At 45.3% G+C, this 16,724-nt stretch overlaps 5 non-coding genes across 5 annotated transcripts; all 5 read right to left on the reverse strand.

Annotated features, from left to right (window-relative positions):
- Positions 1–1,698: 1,698 nt before the first annotated feature.
- Positions 1,699–1,771, reverse strand: trnav-aac (transfer RNA valine (anticodon AAC)). The gene has a single exon. It is a non-coding gene; the product is annotated as a tRNA-Val (tRNA).
- Positions 1,772–3,944: 2,173 nt separating this feature from the next.
- On the reverse strand, positions 3,945–4,017 carry trnav-cac (transfer RNA valine (anticodon CAC)). Its single transcript has one exon. It is a non-coding gene; the product is annotated as a tRNA-Val (tRNA).
- Positions 4,018–7,049: 3,032 nt separating this feature from the next.
- Positions 7,050–7,122, reverse strand: trnav-aac (transfer RNA valine (anticodon AAC)). Its single transcript has one exon. It is a non-coding gene; the product is annotated as a tRNA-Val (tRNA).
- A 1,335-nt stretch (positions 7,123–8,457) lies between these two features.
- On the reverse strand, positions 8,458–8,530 carry trnav-gac (transfer RNA valine (anticodon GAC)). Its single transcript has one exon. It is a non-coding gene; the product is annotated as a tRNA-Val (tRNA).
- Positions 8,531–10,326: 1,796 nt separating this feature from the next.
- On the reverse strand, positions 10,327–10,399 carry trnav-aac (transfer RNA valine (anticodon AAC)). Its single transcript has one exon. It is a non-coding gene; the product is annotated as a tRNA-Val (tRNA).
- Positions 10,400–16,724: the final 6,325 nt, after the last annotated feature.

Here is a 16,724-nt window from a genome sequence, read left to right on the forward strand (position 1 = left end):
TCATATACCGTCTGGGTAACCTCCAGCCCCGTGGCATGAGCATTGAATTCTCCAACTTCCGGTAATTCCCTCCCTCTCTCTTCCCCTATCCCAGTTTCACTCTGCCTCCTCGTCCAGCTGCCTATCACCTCTCTCATGATTCTGCCGTCTTCTACTACACATAGTGCTTTCCCCTTACATTCCTTCTTCACCTTTCCTGCCTATCCCCTCCCTGCTTCCCCTCCCGCACTCCTTGATCTTTCCTCTTACTGGCTTTTCACCTGGCACCGACCAGCCTTCTCCTTCCCACTCTCCCCCCATCTTCTTTATGGGGACCCTGCCCTCTCCCTCTTCAGTCCTGACAAAGGGTCTCGGCTCGAAACGTAGACTGCTCATTTCCATGGATGCACCCGACCTGCTGAGTTCCTCCAGCTTGTTGTACGTATTGCTTTGACCCCAGCATCTGCAGTGTACTTTGTGTAAACGGAGAGCACAGCGGACAGCGGACAACAATTCCACGACGCCCTATACATGCAGCAACTGTGGCCGAGCCTGCCGTTCTAGGATCGGCCTGAATAGCCACAGTCGACGCTGTTCGACAAACCAGTGACTACCAGAGGCGCAGTACTCATGGTCGACCACGACCAACGGAGGTCACACACAGATGACACGGCCATAGTGGGGTGTGTCAGGAATGGACAGGAGGAGGAGTATAGGAAACTGATACAGGACTTTGTGATATGGTGCAACTCAAACTACCTGCGTCTCAATATCACCAAGACCAAGGAGATGGTGGTGGACTTTAGGAGATCTAGGCCTCATATGGAGCCAGTGATCATTAATGGAGAATGTGTGGAGCAGGTTAAGACCTACAAGTATCTGGGAGTACAGTTAGACGAGAAGCTAGACTGGACTGCCAACACAGATGCCTTGCGCAGGAAGGCACAGAGTCGACTGTACTTCCTAAGAAGGTTGGCGTCATTCAATGTCTGTAGTGAGATGCTGAAGATGTTCTATAGGTCAGTTGTGGAGAGCGCCCTCTTCTTTGTGGTGGCGTGTTGGGGAGGAAGCATTAAGAAGAGGGACGCCTCACGTCTTAATAAGCTGGTAAGGAAGGCGGGCTCTGTCGTGGGCAAAGTACTGGAGAGTTTAACATCGGTAGCTGAGCGAAGGGCGCTGAGTAGGCTACGGTCAATTATGGATAACTCTGAACATCCTCTACATAGCACCATCCAGAGACAGAGAAGCAGTTTCAGCGACAGGTTACTATCGATGCAATGCTCCTCAGACAGGATGAAGAGGTCAATACTCCCCAATGCCATTAGGCTTTACAATTCTACCGCCAGGACTTAAGAACTTTTTAAAAGCTATTATTAATGCTTTTTGAGATAGTGATTTAGATGCATATCATATTTTTTACTGAGTTAAGTATTGTATGTAATTAGTTTTGCTACAACAAGTGTATGGGACATTGGAAAAAAGTTGAATTTCCCCATGGGGATGAATAAAGTATCTATCTATCTATCTATCTATCTATCTATCAGACCATCTTTTCTAGCCCTTATAAACGGTCATGGCATAAGTGCTGACTTCCCTTTGTCCAGAGTTTTGTGGGTGAGGTTATGCTCAGTTTACGGAATGAGTAACAGAAGTACTCCATTGAATAACAGTGGTTTCGTCTCCTTCCAAGGATTTGACTTATATAAAAGTATCACGTTGTGTTTCTGCCTGGTTTCGAACCAGGGACCTTTCGCGTGTTAAGCGAACGTGATAACCACTACACTACAGAAACCTTGCCGCTGCCTGCCACGTACCACGTGTAACGGATACCAATGAAACTACACACAACGCACAGTTCCAGCCAATGGAGTCCGAACACTAACGACTGAATTATATTCTAACATCATACTCAGTATCAAGGAGAAAATTATACACTTTCAAAATTGCTTATTACGGCCGATGCTGAGAAACGAAGATGCAGACAGTCGCACGAGAGGGGGAAGGGTTCAAAATAGACTGAAAGAGAGATTCAGACGCACAGAGTACTGTACATAGTAACGGTATTCTGTTCATCCCATGTGCGCCGTATTGAACTGGCTCTGCCCTCATCTCCTCAGCGATGGACAAACAAAATTTTCGGAATGCTGGCAAAGTACAAAAAATAACTTTGGACAGTAGTTGTCCGCTTGAGTGGTAATCTTCAGTATACTGTACACGCTCTTACTGAGAAACTGGAGTACGAGTAATATTTACGTTACCGTCCTCTATCGACTCGGAACTATTGGCGTGTCACTTGACCTTGATAACCAACGCACTATAAAAATCGCAGGCGTGTAAAAAAACAAGACCAATTTACATAGAACGTGGAAACTTGCTGGGCGTTGAAGAGTAAGTGGAAGGATACCACTTCAGTGCATCTGTCGGCTGTGAGACAAACCGGAATCTGGTGAAATGCTTCAACGTGTTTCTCCCGGATCCTGATGGTGAATTCCTGTCAAAATACGCACACAATAGTGGAGTAACTCCTCTGGTCATGCGAGAGAGAGGAATTCGCCGTCAATGTTTCGGGCGAAGACCCTTTATCCAAACAACAATGTGGCGAACCTGTTGATCATCGCACCACTGAATCTGTCGGGGGTGCTGACGGCGGTTTATGGGAAGGGATCTGAGGACAATCACCGTATATTGTCAGTGCGGAGTAGCAGCTGGCCGGGTGCTGAAGTTCTGCAATGCAAGCCGCTAAACATAATTAGCTGCCCCGCTGCATTCCAGAGGTCTCAGTATCAGTGTAATTACTGTAGCGATCAAGTGTCTTGGCATGAATTGTCAATTGTTTATTCTCCTCCGTAGATGTCGTCTGACATCTTGATTTTCCCGCACATTTGAGCATTTACGGAATTTCTTTTGATGTTGATTCCTGCAGCACTTTGTGTTTCTTGCACCATACAAACCAGGCGGGACGAACGGAGGTGTGGGGAGGCGGTGCAGTTCTGACTTAAATCCCATTTAGTGAATGTAACGAAGATTAAGTCGTGTCAGGAAAATGCGTTCTTCTACCTGCAGATGAACCGAGCCAGAAAAGGAAAAGTGGTTCCCAGCACTGCTCAGGCTGAGATAGGTCGTTCTCCTACGCAAACCCCTACGTGACATATCACGGAATGGCTATTCTTGCATGGAACGCCGCTTCAATAAAGGAAGCTCACCATATAAACTAAAAGCGTGGCTGGGAGTTCCAAACCGCCGTCTTCTTTTCACTGAACAAACTTCTTGATCAGTCAAGCGACGTGGCATTCGCCCGACTTCGAGCTGTACCGATGAGATGAGACTTGCTCTGTATCGTCTGGATTGAATTGCTTCAACTTCTGCTAACTTCCTTAAATTTAGTATTCCATCTATTTTGAAACGTTGCATAACCTTGTTTAGGAACGGATTCAACCTGATACAACTGATTTGAAAAAATACTGCATTTGCTACATCCGAATCTTTCTCTCGCCACTTGTCGATCAGTGAAGGCAGGTACTGGAAGGCACGTAGATAGGGGAAGATTGGGAAAGAAATGAGAAACTGGGTGCTGAGTGAATCGAACGCAGATAGAATGGATGAGAAGAGTCGTATGTCAGAAAAGGTAACAGTGTGGGACAGAGTGTGTCAAAGTGTATAGAGGCCTCAGAGGAGAATTTTACGTAATTCTCTTCCACGCTCCCTGCATCTAACCTTCCCTCTCAACTGCCTCCTCCGATCACCCGCCGGAGTGTGCACACGTTTACCAAACTTTTATTTTGGTTCCTACCCATTCTTTTCCAGTCCTGATGAACGGTTACGACGTAAATACTGACTACGCTTACTCCAGCGTATTGTTGGTGAGTGGGTGCTTTGTTTACAAAAGCGTAACGGAAGTACTCCATTGAATAAACGTGTGGTTGCGTCCCTTTCGAAGGACTTATTTATACAAAAGTGTGACAGAATGTTTCTGTCTGGTTTCGAACCAGGAACCTTTCGGGTGTGAGGCGAACGTGATAACCACTACACTACAGAAACACTGCATCAGAAATATTGACTCTGGTGGGTCTCGAACACACAACCTTTGAATTGCTTCATAACATACTACTAGAAGTTGAATACGCTATCCATTGCGCCTCAGAGCCCACCAAAACCTATAAGTGAATTATATACTAAAATCATACATAATACGAATAAAAATGAATGCAATGGATCGTTTTCTCTTCTACCAATCTTCAGGAATCCCACCAGGAATGAACCTGGCTCCTGCTGAGTCCAGATGAGGATGTACAATTGCACCACGTATTTCAAAATCCGAGTGACGTCCTGTGACCTCCTTCATGTATGTGCGAAATGGAGTTTTCAACGCGAAGGAATAGAATATAGGGTGCAATTTCAGATAATCTGTCGGGTGCAAGAGAAAGCGAAATTTGTTGAAGGCATTTGATAAGGTACCCCATGCAAGGCTTACTGAGAAAGTAAGGAGGCATGGGACCGAAGGGGACTTTGCTTTGTGGATCCAGAACTGTCTTGCCCACAGAAGGCAAAGAGAGGCTGCAGACGGGTCATATTCTGCATGGACGTCGGTGATCAGTTGTATGCCTCTGGGATCTGTTCTGGAACCCCACTCTTTGTGATTTTTAGAAATGACCTGAATGAGGAAGTGAAGGGATGAGTTAAAAAAATTGCTGATGACACAAAGGTTGGGGGTGTTGTGGATAGTGTAGAGGGCTGTTAGAGGTTACAGCGGGTCATTAATAGAATGAAAATCTGGGCTGAGAAGTGGCAGATGGAGTTCAATCCAGATAAGTGTGAGGTGGTTTGGTTCATTTTGGTAGGTCAAATATGATGGCAGAATATAGTACTAATGGTAAGCCTTTTGGAAGAGTGGATCTTGGGGTCCTAGCCCATAGGACACTCAAATATGCTGTGCAGATTGATTCTGTGGTTAAGAAAACATACGGTGCATTGGCTTCATCAGTTATGGGATTAAGTTTAAGAGCCGAGAGGTAATGTTACAGTTATAGAAGACCGTGATCAGACCCTAGGTGAGGTACTTTGCTCAGTTTTGGTCGCCTCACTGCAGGAAGAATGTGGAAACCATAGAAATGGTGCAGAAGAGATTTACAAGGATGTTGCCTGGATTTGGGAGCATGCCTTATGAGAATAGGTTGAGTGAACTTGGCTTTTTCTCCTTGGAACAACGGAGGATGAGAGGTGACCTAATAGATGTGTACAAGATGACGAAAGGCATTTTTCCAGGGCTGAGATGGCTAGCAGGAGAGGGCACATTTTTAAGGTGCTTGGAAGTAGATACAGAGGAGATGTCAAAGGTACATTTTTTATGCAGAGTGTGGTGAGCGCGTGTACTGGGCTGCCGGTGGCGTGGTGCAGGTAAATACGATAGCGTTTTTTAAGAGACTGCTGGATAGGTACATAGAGCTTAGAAAAATAGAGGGCTATGGGTGAGCCTAGGTAATTTGGAAGGTAAGGACATGTTCGGCACAGCTTTGTGGGCCGAAACGCCTGTATTGTGCTGTATTCTATGTTTCTATAATATACTTCAGTGCTTTGTCCCTATCAGATTGTGAATTAATGTCACAATACGCACACAGTAGTGGAGTAACTCCGCTGCTCTTGCAGCGGCGGAAGAGAGGAATCTGCCATCAACTTTTACGGACGAGGACCCTTTATCCGGGCAACGATCGCGCGGAACTGTTCATCACCGTATCACTGAATCCGTCGGTGATGTTGACGGCGCCTTAAGGGAAGGGATCAGAGGAACGACACATTCACCGTATATCTTAAGTATAGATTGGGAGGAAGTTTCAATCAAGCAAGTCGGGTGCTGAAGTTCTTCAAGTCACACAGGTGAATGATAGTAGCCGCCCCGCTGCATTCAGAGATTCAGTATCAGTGTAAATAAAGAATTGATCAAGTGTCTTGCCATGAATTGTCAATTGTTTATTCTCCTCCGTAGATACTGTCTGACTTGTTGATTTTCCCCCACATTTCCAGCATTTGCGCAATTTCTTGTGTTGTTGCGTTCCTCCAGTACTTTGTGTTTCTTGCTACATACAAACTACCCGGGACGATCGGAGGTGTGTGGATAGAGTGTTAAATTCCACTCAGGGAATGTAACAAAGGTTAAGTCGTGTCAGAAAAATGCGTCCAACTATTTTCGGATGGATTCAGTCAGAAAAGGGAAGGAGATATCCAGCGTTGCTCAGGCAGAGATAGATCGCTCTCCTACGGCAACACCTGCGTGACAAATCAGGGAATGGCGATTCTTGTAAGTAAGGCCCCTTCAATAAAGGAGGTTCATTTTAGAAGCTAAAAGAACCTCTGGGAGTTCCAAACCAGTCTCTTTTTTTTTACTGGCGAGACCTCTTGACCAGTTAATCTCCGTGGCCTTCACACCGCCCGCGAGCTGTGCTGATGAAATAGAACTTGTTCCGTATGGTCTGATAGCGGTGCAATTGCTTCAGCTTCTGCTAACATCTTTAAATTCGGCTTTCCATCTAAATGGAAAGTTGCATAATCGTATTCAGGGATGGATTCTCCCCAGTGCAATGTACACCTGATTTTCTGAAGACTGCATTTGCTACATCCGAATCCTTCATCCGCCATTTGATAGTAAGTGAAGCGAGTTGCTAAATAGGATAAGACTGGGGATGAAATGACAAACTGGCTGGTGAGTGAATCGTATCTGGGATGAGAAGAGTCACCGAACAGTAGCGATCACATGTGCGACAGAGAGAGTGTGTCTCAGGCGAGAATCTAATACAATTCTTCTCCACGCTTCCTATACCTTAACTGCCCTCTCATCTGCCTCCTATCACCAGCCGGCTTTACCAACCTTATGTTTCTGGTTCGTGCCCCACCTTTTCTAGCCCTGAGAAACGGTCACGGCATAATTGCTGTCTTGTCTTTGTCCAACATTTTGTGGGTGAGATTACGCTCAGGTTTTGGAACGAATAACGGAAGTACTCCATTGAATAACAATGGTTTCGTCCCCTTCCAAGGATTTGACTTATACAAAAGTTTCTGTATAAGAAACATATACGTTATGTTTCTGCCTGGTTTCGAACCAGGGACCTTTCGCGTGTTAGGCGAACGTGATAACCACTACACTACAGAAACCTTACCTCTGCCTGCCTTGTACCACGTGTAACGGATACCAATGGAACTACACACAACACACATTTACAGCCCATGGAATCCAAACACTAACGACTGAATTATATACTAACATCATACTCAGTATCAAGGAGAAAAAAATATACACTTTCAAAATTGTCCATAACGGCCGATACTGAGAAAATGGGGACAGAAGAGAAGATGCAGACAGGCGCATTGAACTGGCTCTGCCCTTCATCCCGCCTGTGATGGACAAACAAATTCAGCACAGTCAATCGCCTAGTGGGCTCAACAACCAGCTGTTCTAAAAAGCCATCCCTTGAGGTCCAGTACTGGCTTGCTTTTCCTAATCCACTTTCATGTTAAAATCCCCAACGACTCGCTTTTTCTATCTCCTGCTATAATTTGGAATCCACATCCCACCTTTTACACGCTATCTTTGATTTAGTTCCATTTTCCCCTTCCTGAGCCCTACCACACCGGTTCCCACCCTCCTGCTAAATTAGGTTAAACCCTCCCTAACTACTCCTTTAAACCTGCCTGTTGGGATACTGGACACCTTTTGGTTCAGGTGCCACGCATTCTTTTTGTACAGGTCATACCTTCTCCAGAAGAGGCAACAGTGATCCAGGAAACCGAAGACCGCCCCCTACAGCAGTCACTCGCCCACACTTTAATATACCTGATCATACTATTCTTGCGCTCGTTATCACGTGGCAGTGGCTGTAATCCTGAGATTACAACCCTGGAGGCCTCTCCACTTTCTCCACCAATATCATCGGTACCAACGTGTACCAAGGTTTATGGCAGTTCACCCTCTGCCTTCAGAATACTCTGCACCCGCTCCGACACATCCCGTACCCTGGCACCTGGGAAGTAACACACCATGCGAGTATCCCTATCAGACGGATAGAACCTCCTACCTGTTCCCCTGAATATTGGGGAAGATTGGGGTTGAAGTGACCAACTGGGTGCTGAGTGAATCGAACGCATGTACCTGGGATGAGAAAAGATCACAGTGTGGGGCAGAGAAAGTGTGTAACTGCCAACAGTCTATCAGATCAGAATTTTACACATTTCTTCTCCACGCTCCCTGCATCTTACCTTCCCTCTCAACTACCTCCTCCTATCACCTGCCGTCGTGTACACACCTTTACCAATCTTCTTATTCTGGTTTGTGCCCCTTCTTATGCAGTCCTGATGAACGGTCACGGCATAAATGCTAACTGCTCTTGCTCCAGAGTTTTGTGGGTCCTCAACGAGTAACAGTAGTACTCCAGCGAACTAATGTGTGGTTGCGTCCCTTTCCAAATACTTGTAGACAAAAGTTTAATAGAATGTTTCTGCCTGGTTTCGAACCAGGGACCTTTCGCGTGTCAGGCGAACGTGATAACCACTACACTACAGAAACACTACGGCTGTCTGTTATGTACCACATCCAACGGATACGAATGGACTTATACAAAACATTCACTTCCAGGTAATGGCAAACTAATATTAACGTCTGAAATGTATACAAAAATCAAACTTAGTATCAATAACAAATGCATGCAATCGCTCATTTCTACTCGTAACTATCTTCACGAATCCCGCCCTAACTGTGGCTAGCTCCCGCTGAGTTCAGCTAGGGCTGTAAGAACGCACCACGTATTTCAAAATCCGCTTATCCCCCTTTGAATTTTTTCACGTGTCGTCGTCGATATGGAGTTTGCAACGAGAAGGAAAACAATAAACAAAGTAAAAATGTCAATAACGGCTGAGAAATAACGACACGGAGAAAATACATCACGATGGAGACAGGGCCCAAGAGGGCGAGGGCTGCGAAGTCCACTTACGAGAGATTCAGACACTCAGAGTACATAGCGATGGTATTTCTGTTCATCTCATGTGCGCCGTATTGAACCGGTCCTGCCCACTTCCCACCTAAGATGGGCAAACAAACTTGTCCGAATGCTTGTAAAGTAGAAAGATACCTTCGGGTAGCAGTTGCCTGCTTGAATAGAAACCCAAAATACACACGCTCATAGTGTCAAAGTGGAACACGAGTAATGTTTACGTTGCCGTCTTCTATCGAACTGGGAATTATTGGTGTATAATTTGACCGTGATCACTTAAGTATAAAAAGCGCTGTTGTATGAAAAACAAGACCAGTTTACATAGGACGTGAAAACCGGCTGGGCGTTGAAGAGTAAATCGAAGGATACTATTTCAGTGAATATGTCGGCTGTGAGAGAAAGGGGAATCTGGTGAAATGTTCCCTCGTGTTTCTCCCTATGCAGTTTGTGAATACTTGTCACAATACGCACACAATAGTGGCGTAACTCCTCTGGTCATGCAGCAGTGAGAGAGAGGAATACGCCGTCAACGTTTTGGGCGAACACTCTTTATCCGAGCAACGATGGGGCGCACCTACCGATCACCGCACCACTGAATCCGTCGGTGGTTTTGACGGTGCCTGAAGAGAAGAGATCAGAAGAACGACACACTCACAGTATATTTTCAGTGTGGATTGGCGGACAGTTTCAAACAAGCAGGCCCGATGTTGAAGTTCTTCAAGTCAAGCCGGTGCATTATAAGTATCCGCCTGTTGCATTCCAGAGATCTCAGTATCAGTGTTCCACCAGCATACAAAGTAGGCGGAACGAACTGAGGTGTGGGGAAGGAATGAAGTTGTGATTTAAATTCCATAGTGAATATAACGAAAACTAATTCATGTCGCGTTCTAGGATACACTTAGTCAGAAAATGAAAAGATGTTCCCAGCCCTGCTGAGGCAGATAGGTCACTTTCCTACGGCAACAGCAATGTGACAAATCATGGACTGGATGATTCTTGCATGGAGCTGCCCCTCAATAAAGGAAGTTCACCCTATAAAACTCTGGGAGCTCACGGTGTCCGACAGAAAGCATGTCCTTGTGTACATTCGTCTCAGATGAGAATTTTACACACTTCTTCTCCACGCTCTCTACTCCTTACCTTCCCTCTAACTGCCTCTTCCTATCATCGACCGGCTTTAATAAACTTCTTTTTGTGCCCCATCTTTTCTACTCCTGACAAACGGTCACGGAATAAATGCTGACTTCTACTTGTCTAGCGTTTTGTGGGTGAGGTTATGCTCAGTTTACGAAACGATGAACAGCAGTACTCCATTAAATAAACGTGGTTACGTCCCTTCCCATGATTTGATGTTTACAAAACTATGAGGGAATGTTTCTGCCTGGTTTTGAACCAGGGACCTATCGCATGTTAGGCGAACGTCATAACCACTACACTACAGAAACTTTGCAGCAGTGTATTGCATGCAGCGGATACCAATGAAACTACACAAAATACACTCTTCCAGCCAATAGATACCAAACACTAACGACAAAATTATATACTGTACTAACATCAACCTCAATATCAATAAAGAATTAATACAATTAATCATTTCCTCCCATAATAATCTTACCGAATTCCGCCACAACTGAAACTGGCTCCCAGTGAGTCCAGATGAGGATGTAGAAATGCACCAGGCATTTAAAAATCTGCCTACCGTCTTTTGACTTCTTTCCGTATCCAAGGCTCCGAGGAGTTTCATTCCGTGTCCAAGGCTCCGAGGAGTTTCATTCCGTGTCCAAGGCTCCGAGGAGTTTCATTCCGTGTCCAAGGCTCCGAAGAGGTTCCAGTCCGTGTCGAAGTCCAAGTCGTAGCCTAGGCCCTGAGTCTTGGTCTCGTTTAGGGCCAGTGTCCGTGTCCAGCTGCGCCTCTCCCCTCTTCTGCGTTGCTCTCCCTCGACCTAGGCTCTGCGTTCCTGCCCTCCCTCTATCAAGACCAAGTCTGAGGTTCATGTCCTCGTCCAGCCCTGGAGTCCCGCGTCCTGCCCCCATATCCAGTCCTGTTGCCTTGCCACGTCCAGTACTTCAGTGTCTGTGTCTTGCATTTGGGTCCGTTCTCAACGCCGACCCCATGACACCTTTATCCATGCAAAGATCTGGCGAACTTGTTCATTACCGCTCCACTGAATCCGTCGGTGTGGTTGACGGCGCTTTAAGGAAAGGGATCAGGGGAACGGCACACTCACCGTAAATTTTCAGTGCGAATTGGGAGACAGTTTCAAACAAGCAGGCCGGGGACTGAAGTTCTTCAGGTTCAACAGGTGAATTATAAGTAGCCGCCACTCTGCATTCCAGAGATCGCGGTATCTGTGTAAATAAAGCATCGATCTGTTACGGATTCAGCAACAATAAATATATAAGTGAGGCAGGGTTTTTATAACAAACAAAACGTTTATTAAACACTGAAAAACAAACCCCCAAATGTAAACAAACAACTAACGTAACCGGAAGTCAGCTGCTGTGCGGCAGCTTAAACAGTTCTGAAAGGAATAAAGCGAAAACAGTTCTTAAAGCGATGTTGCAAAAACAGTTCTTCAAAGTAGTACTGCAAAAGTTCAAAATGCTTACAGTCCATTAAAGGAGAGACTTTTTAGACGATTTAAATTCTCTTTCACGTCGTGTTGTTGCGGTTTCCAGTCGAACTACTTTTCCCGGAGAATTTAGGAAGATGAAAATAAAACGGCTTAAAGACACTGACCTTTCCTTTACAAAACTGTCCCCACTCCTTTCTGCTACCATTTGCAGGGATTAACATGGGGACAGCTAACGAATTCCTTCCGAATGAGGATCAAACAAGGTGGAACCTGTTTCACCGTCGAAATCGACTTTCCTCGATCTTTTAGCTCCCGAACTCCGATCTTCACTCTCCACTGATTTTCAACTGGCAGTATTACAAAGAAACTGCCGGCAATGACCTTTTAAACTTTAGGCATTAAATAAAACTCCATCTTTCAACTAAACTGCGTCATAATATTGGACCACGCAGTGGCATGGAGTCAAAATGGTAAATCCAGCCACGAACTACCCCTCCTCACAGGGAGGGGTCCTCCTTTTATACCCTGTAAAAAAACCTTGTCACATGACCTCTACTGGCGGGAAAATGACGTCACTCCACCATCACAAGACCACTACCTTAAGTCCAGTATAGCTTCAACACCACTGCCACGTGACAAGTACAAGCTACCCACTGTCACGTGTCACGGGTACGTAACAGTTCAAATATCTTGGCATGAATTGTCACATCAGCAGTTTGTCTTTCTTGTTACATACAAACCAGGCGGTGCAAACGGAGGAGTGCGGAGGGTGTGCTGTTTTGAGTTAAGTTCACCCTACTGAACATAACGGAGATTAAAACATGTCAGAATAATACTCTCTCTACTATCGTCGGATGGACTGAGTCAAAAAGGAAAAGAGGTTCTCAGCGCGGATGAGGCAGAGATAGGTCGTCCCCTTACGGCAACACCAGCGTGAAAAATCAGGGAATGACGATTGTTGCATGGAACCCCCTTTAATAAATGACGCTCCCTGTATAAACTAAAAGCGAGTCTGGGGGTTCCAAACTGCCGTCTCCATTTCACTGGACGGACGTCTTGACCCGTTAAGTTCCCTGGCATTCGTACCGTCCTCGAGCGGTACTGATGAGATGAAACTTGCTCTGATACTCTGATAGAGATGGAATTGCTTCCGCTTCTGCTAATTTCTTCAAATTCCTTATTTCATCAGATATGAAATGTTGCATAACTGTGTTCGGAAACCGATTCTTTCCAGTGCATTGTTCTCCTGATTTGCTAAATAGTGCATTTGCAACATCCGAATCCTTCTCCTGTCATTTGACGATCAGTGACGCCAGATACTAGAGGGCACGTAGACAGGGAAAGATTGGGCATGAAATGACAGACTGGCTGGTGAGTGAATCGATTGCACGTACCTGGGATGAGAAGCATCGTAGCTCAGCAGATATTACAGTGGGGGACAGTACGAGTGTATCCCAGTGTCAGTGGTCTGAGATGAGAATTTTGCACAATTCTCCACGCTCCCAACACCTTACATTCGCTCTCATCTGCCTCCTCCTATCACCAGCCGGCGTGTACACACGTTTACCACACTTCATACTTTGGTTCGTGGCGCTTCTTTTCTAGTCCTGATGAACGGTCACGGCATAAATGCTGACCAGTCTTCCTCCAGCGTTTTCTGGATGAGCGGATGCTTTGTTTATGGAACGAGTAATAGAACTACTTTTCAAGACCACATGACATAGGAGCTGAAGTAGACTATTCGGCCCATCGAGCCTGCACCGCTATTCAATCATGGGTTGGTCCAATTCTCCAATCATCCCCACTCCCTTGATTTCTCACCTTACCCTTTTATGCCCTGGCAAATCAGGAACCTATCTATCTGTCTGAAATACGCCCCAAGAATTGGCCTCCACAGCCGCTCATGGGAACAAATTCCACAGGTTTAACACCCCGGCAAAAGTAATTTCTCCACATCACTGTTCTAAGTGCAAGCTCTTCAATCCTGAAATCGTGCATTCTTGTCATTGGCTATCCTACCATGGGAAATAACTTTTCCATATCTAATCTGTTCAGGCCTTTTAATATTCGAAATGTTTCTCTGAGATCCCTCCTTCATATGTTTACCGTTTAATTCGTGGAATCACTCTCGCGAATCTTCTCTGAACACTTTCCAATGTCAGTATATCTTTTTCTAAAATAGGGAGCCTAAAACTGTACTTAATACTCTGTGTGGTCTCACGAGTGCCTTATAGAGACTCAACATCACATCCGTGCCGTTGTATTATGTACCTTTAGGAATGAATGCCAACATTGCTTTCACCTTCTTCATAACCGACTCAACCTGGAGTTTAATCTTTAGGGTGTCCAGCACAAGGACTCCCAAGTCCCTTTACATCCCTGCATTTTGAATTGTCTCCCCATCTAAATAATAGTTTGCCCGTTTATTTCCTCCACCAAAGTGCATTACCATAAACTTTCCAACATTGTATTTCATTTGCCACTTCTTTGCCCATTCCACAAAACTACCTAAGTTTCTCTCCAGGCTCTCTGTTTCCTCAACAGTACCCGCTGCTCTACCTATCTTTGTATCATTAACAAATTTAGCCACAAGCCCATTAATCCCCAGTCCAAATCATTGACATACATCGTGAAAAGCAGTGGTCCCAACACCGACCCCTGTGGAACTCCACTGGTAACCGGCAGCCAGCCAGAATAGGATCCCTTTATTTCCACTCTCTGTTTTCCGCCGATCAGCAAATGCTCCACACATGCTGTTAACTCCGCTGTTATTCCATCGGCTCTTATCTTGCTAAGCAGCCTCATGTGTGGCACCTTGCAAAAGGCCTTCCGAAAATCCAAGTACACCACATCTACTGCATCTCTTTTTTCTACCCTGCCTATAATTTCCTCAAAAGATCGCAGTAGGTTACTCAGGCAGGAGTTTCCTTTCTGGAAACCATGCTGGCTTTGGCCTATCTTGTCATGTGCCTCCAGGTGCTCCATAATCCCATCCCTAGCAATCGATTCCAAGATGTTCCTAACAATAGATGGCAGGCTAACAGGTCTATGCTCTCCTTTCTACTGCCTCCCACTCTTCTTAAATAGCGGAACAACACTTGCAATTTGCCAGTCATCCGGTACAATGACAGTATCTATCGATTTTTGAAAGATCGTTGTGAATGCCTCTGCAAATTCTCCAGCTACTTCCTTCAAAATCCGAGAGTCCATTCCATCAGCTCCAGGAAATTTGCCCACCCTCAGACCATTAAGCTTCCCGAGCACCTTCTCAGTCGTGACTTCCACTGCACATACTGACACTCACTGACACTCTTGAATGTCCGATATGCTGCAGAGGACTTCCACTGTAAAGACTAATGCATTCAGTTCCTCTGCCATCTCAGCGTCCTTCATTAGAATATCTCCAGCGTTATTTTCTATTGGTCACATATCTACCCGTAACTCTCTTTTACCCTTAAAAAAAAACTAAAGAAACTTTTACTATCTTCTTTGATATTCGTCGCCAGCTTCTTTTTCATAATTCAATTTTTTCTTCCTAATGACCTTCTTAGTTTCCTTCTGCAAGTTTTTAAAAGCTTCCCAATCCTCTATCTTTCCATTATCTTTGGTTTCCTTTTATGCCTCTCTTTTGCATTTACTTTGGCTCTGACTTCACTTGTCAGCCACGATAGTGTCCAACCTCCATTTGAAAATTTCTTCTTATTTGGAATATATCTGTCCTGCACATCCCTCATTTTTCGCAGCAACTCCAGGCATTACTGCTGTGCTGTCCTTCCTACTCGTGTTCCTTTCCAGTCAACTTTGGCCAGTTCCCCTCTCATGTTATTGTAATTTCCTTTATTACACTGAAATACCGAAACATTGGAATGCAGTTTCTCCGTCTCAAATTTCTAAGTAAACTCGGTCATATTGTGATCACTGTTTTCTAAGGGTTCCTTAACCTTAAGCTCCGTTGTCACCTCCGGATCATTGCACAACACCTAATCCAGCACTGCCGATCGCCTAGTGGGCTCAACAAACAAACTGTTCTAAAAAGCCATCCCTTAGACATTCCACAAATTTTCTCTTACGGTCCAGTACTGGCCTGCTTTTCCCAATCCACTTTCAGGTTAAAATCTCCAACGATGATTATGATATTGCCCTTCTGACACGCCTTATCTATATCCTGCTGTAATTTGTAATGGACATCCTGGCTGCTGTTTTGAGGCCTATATTCAACTGCCATTAGGATCCTTTTACCCTTGCCATTTCTTAACTCAACCCATGGAGACCCTGCACCTTCCAATCCTATGTCATCTCTTTCTAATGATTTAATTTTATTTCTTATACACAGGGTCACACGACACCCTCTGCCGACTAGCCTATCTTTCCAATACACCGTATATCCTTGGATGTTCAGCTGGCAATGGCCGCCATCTTTTAGCCAAGTTTCAGAGATGGCGACAACGTCATACTTGCTAATAAGTAGCCGAATTTCAACATCGTCCATTTTTTCTCTTTTGCTACGTACATTCAAATCTTTGATTTATTTCCATTTTCCCCTTCCTCAGCCTTATCTCTCCTGTTTCCTGCCAAATAATTCTTAATCCTTCTGAACAGTTCTACTAAACCTGCCTGCTAGGATATTAGACCCCTTTGGATTCGGATGTAACCCGTCCTTTTTGTACATGTGATAGCTTCCCCAGAAGAGACCCCAGTGATTCAGGAACCCGAAGCCCTGCCTCCTACACCACTCTATCAGCCACTCATTAATATGCCTGATCATACAATTCCTGCGCTCGTTAGCACGTGGCATAGGCAGGAATCCTGAGATTACTACCCTGGAGGTGTCATGGTCCCTTCTGGTACCTGGCTGGCTTACTCAGGAATTGGGCCTTTAATACCTCGTTAGTTCCCAATCTATTCCCAGGTTCCAATAATTACCAACACTTGCATTCCATCAAACAGTAGCATAAGAGTCCTGTGACCACTACTAGAAGGTGCCAGTTCGTTGGTCAACTCGTGTACCAATAACCTCACTCCATGGTGTTTAGAACTATCAGTTCTAAGTCTAGCCTTGTTCCGGAATTATCTACTAAGACCAAGACTCCGGGAAAAATCCCCCTTGGAGCCCTTCCCACTCTCGCTACGACGCCAGCGTCTCCCTCCTCGGCCTCCGCGCCCGTGTTCAGCACTTGGGTTCGATCCACCACCAC

Source organism: Hemitrygon akajei, chromosome 11 (genome assembly GCF_048418815.1).
Source record: "Hemitrygon akajei chromosome 11, sHemAka1.3, whole genome shotgun sequence".
Classification (NCBI taxonomy): domain Eukaryota; kingdom Metazoa; phylum Chordata; class Chondrichthyes; order Myliobatiformes; family Dasyatidae; genus Hemitrygon; species Hemitrygon akajei.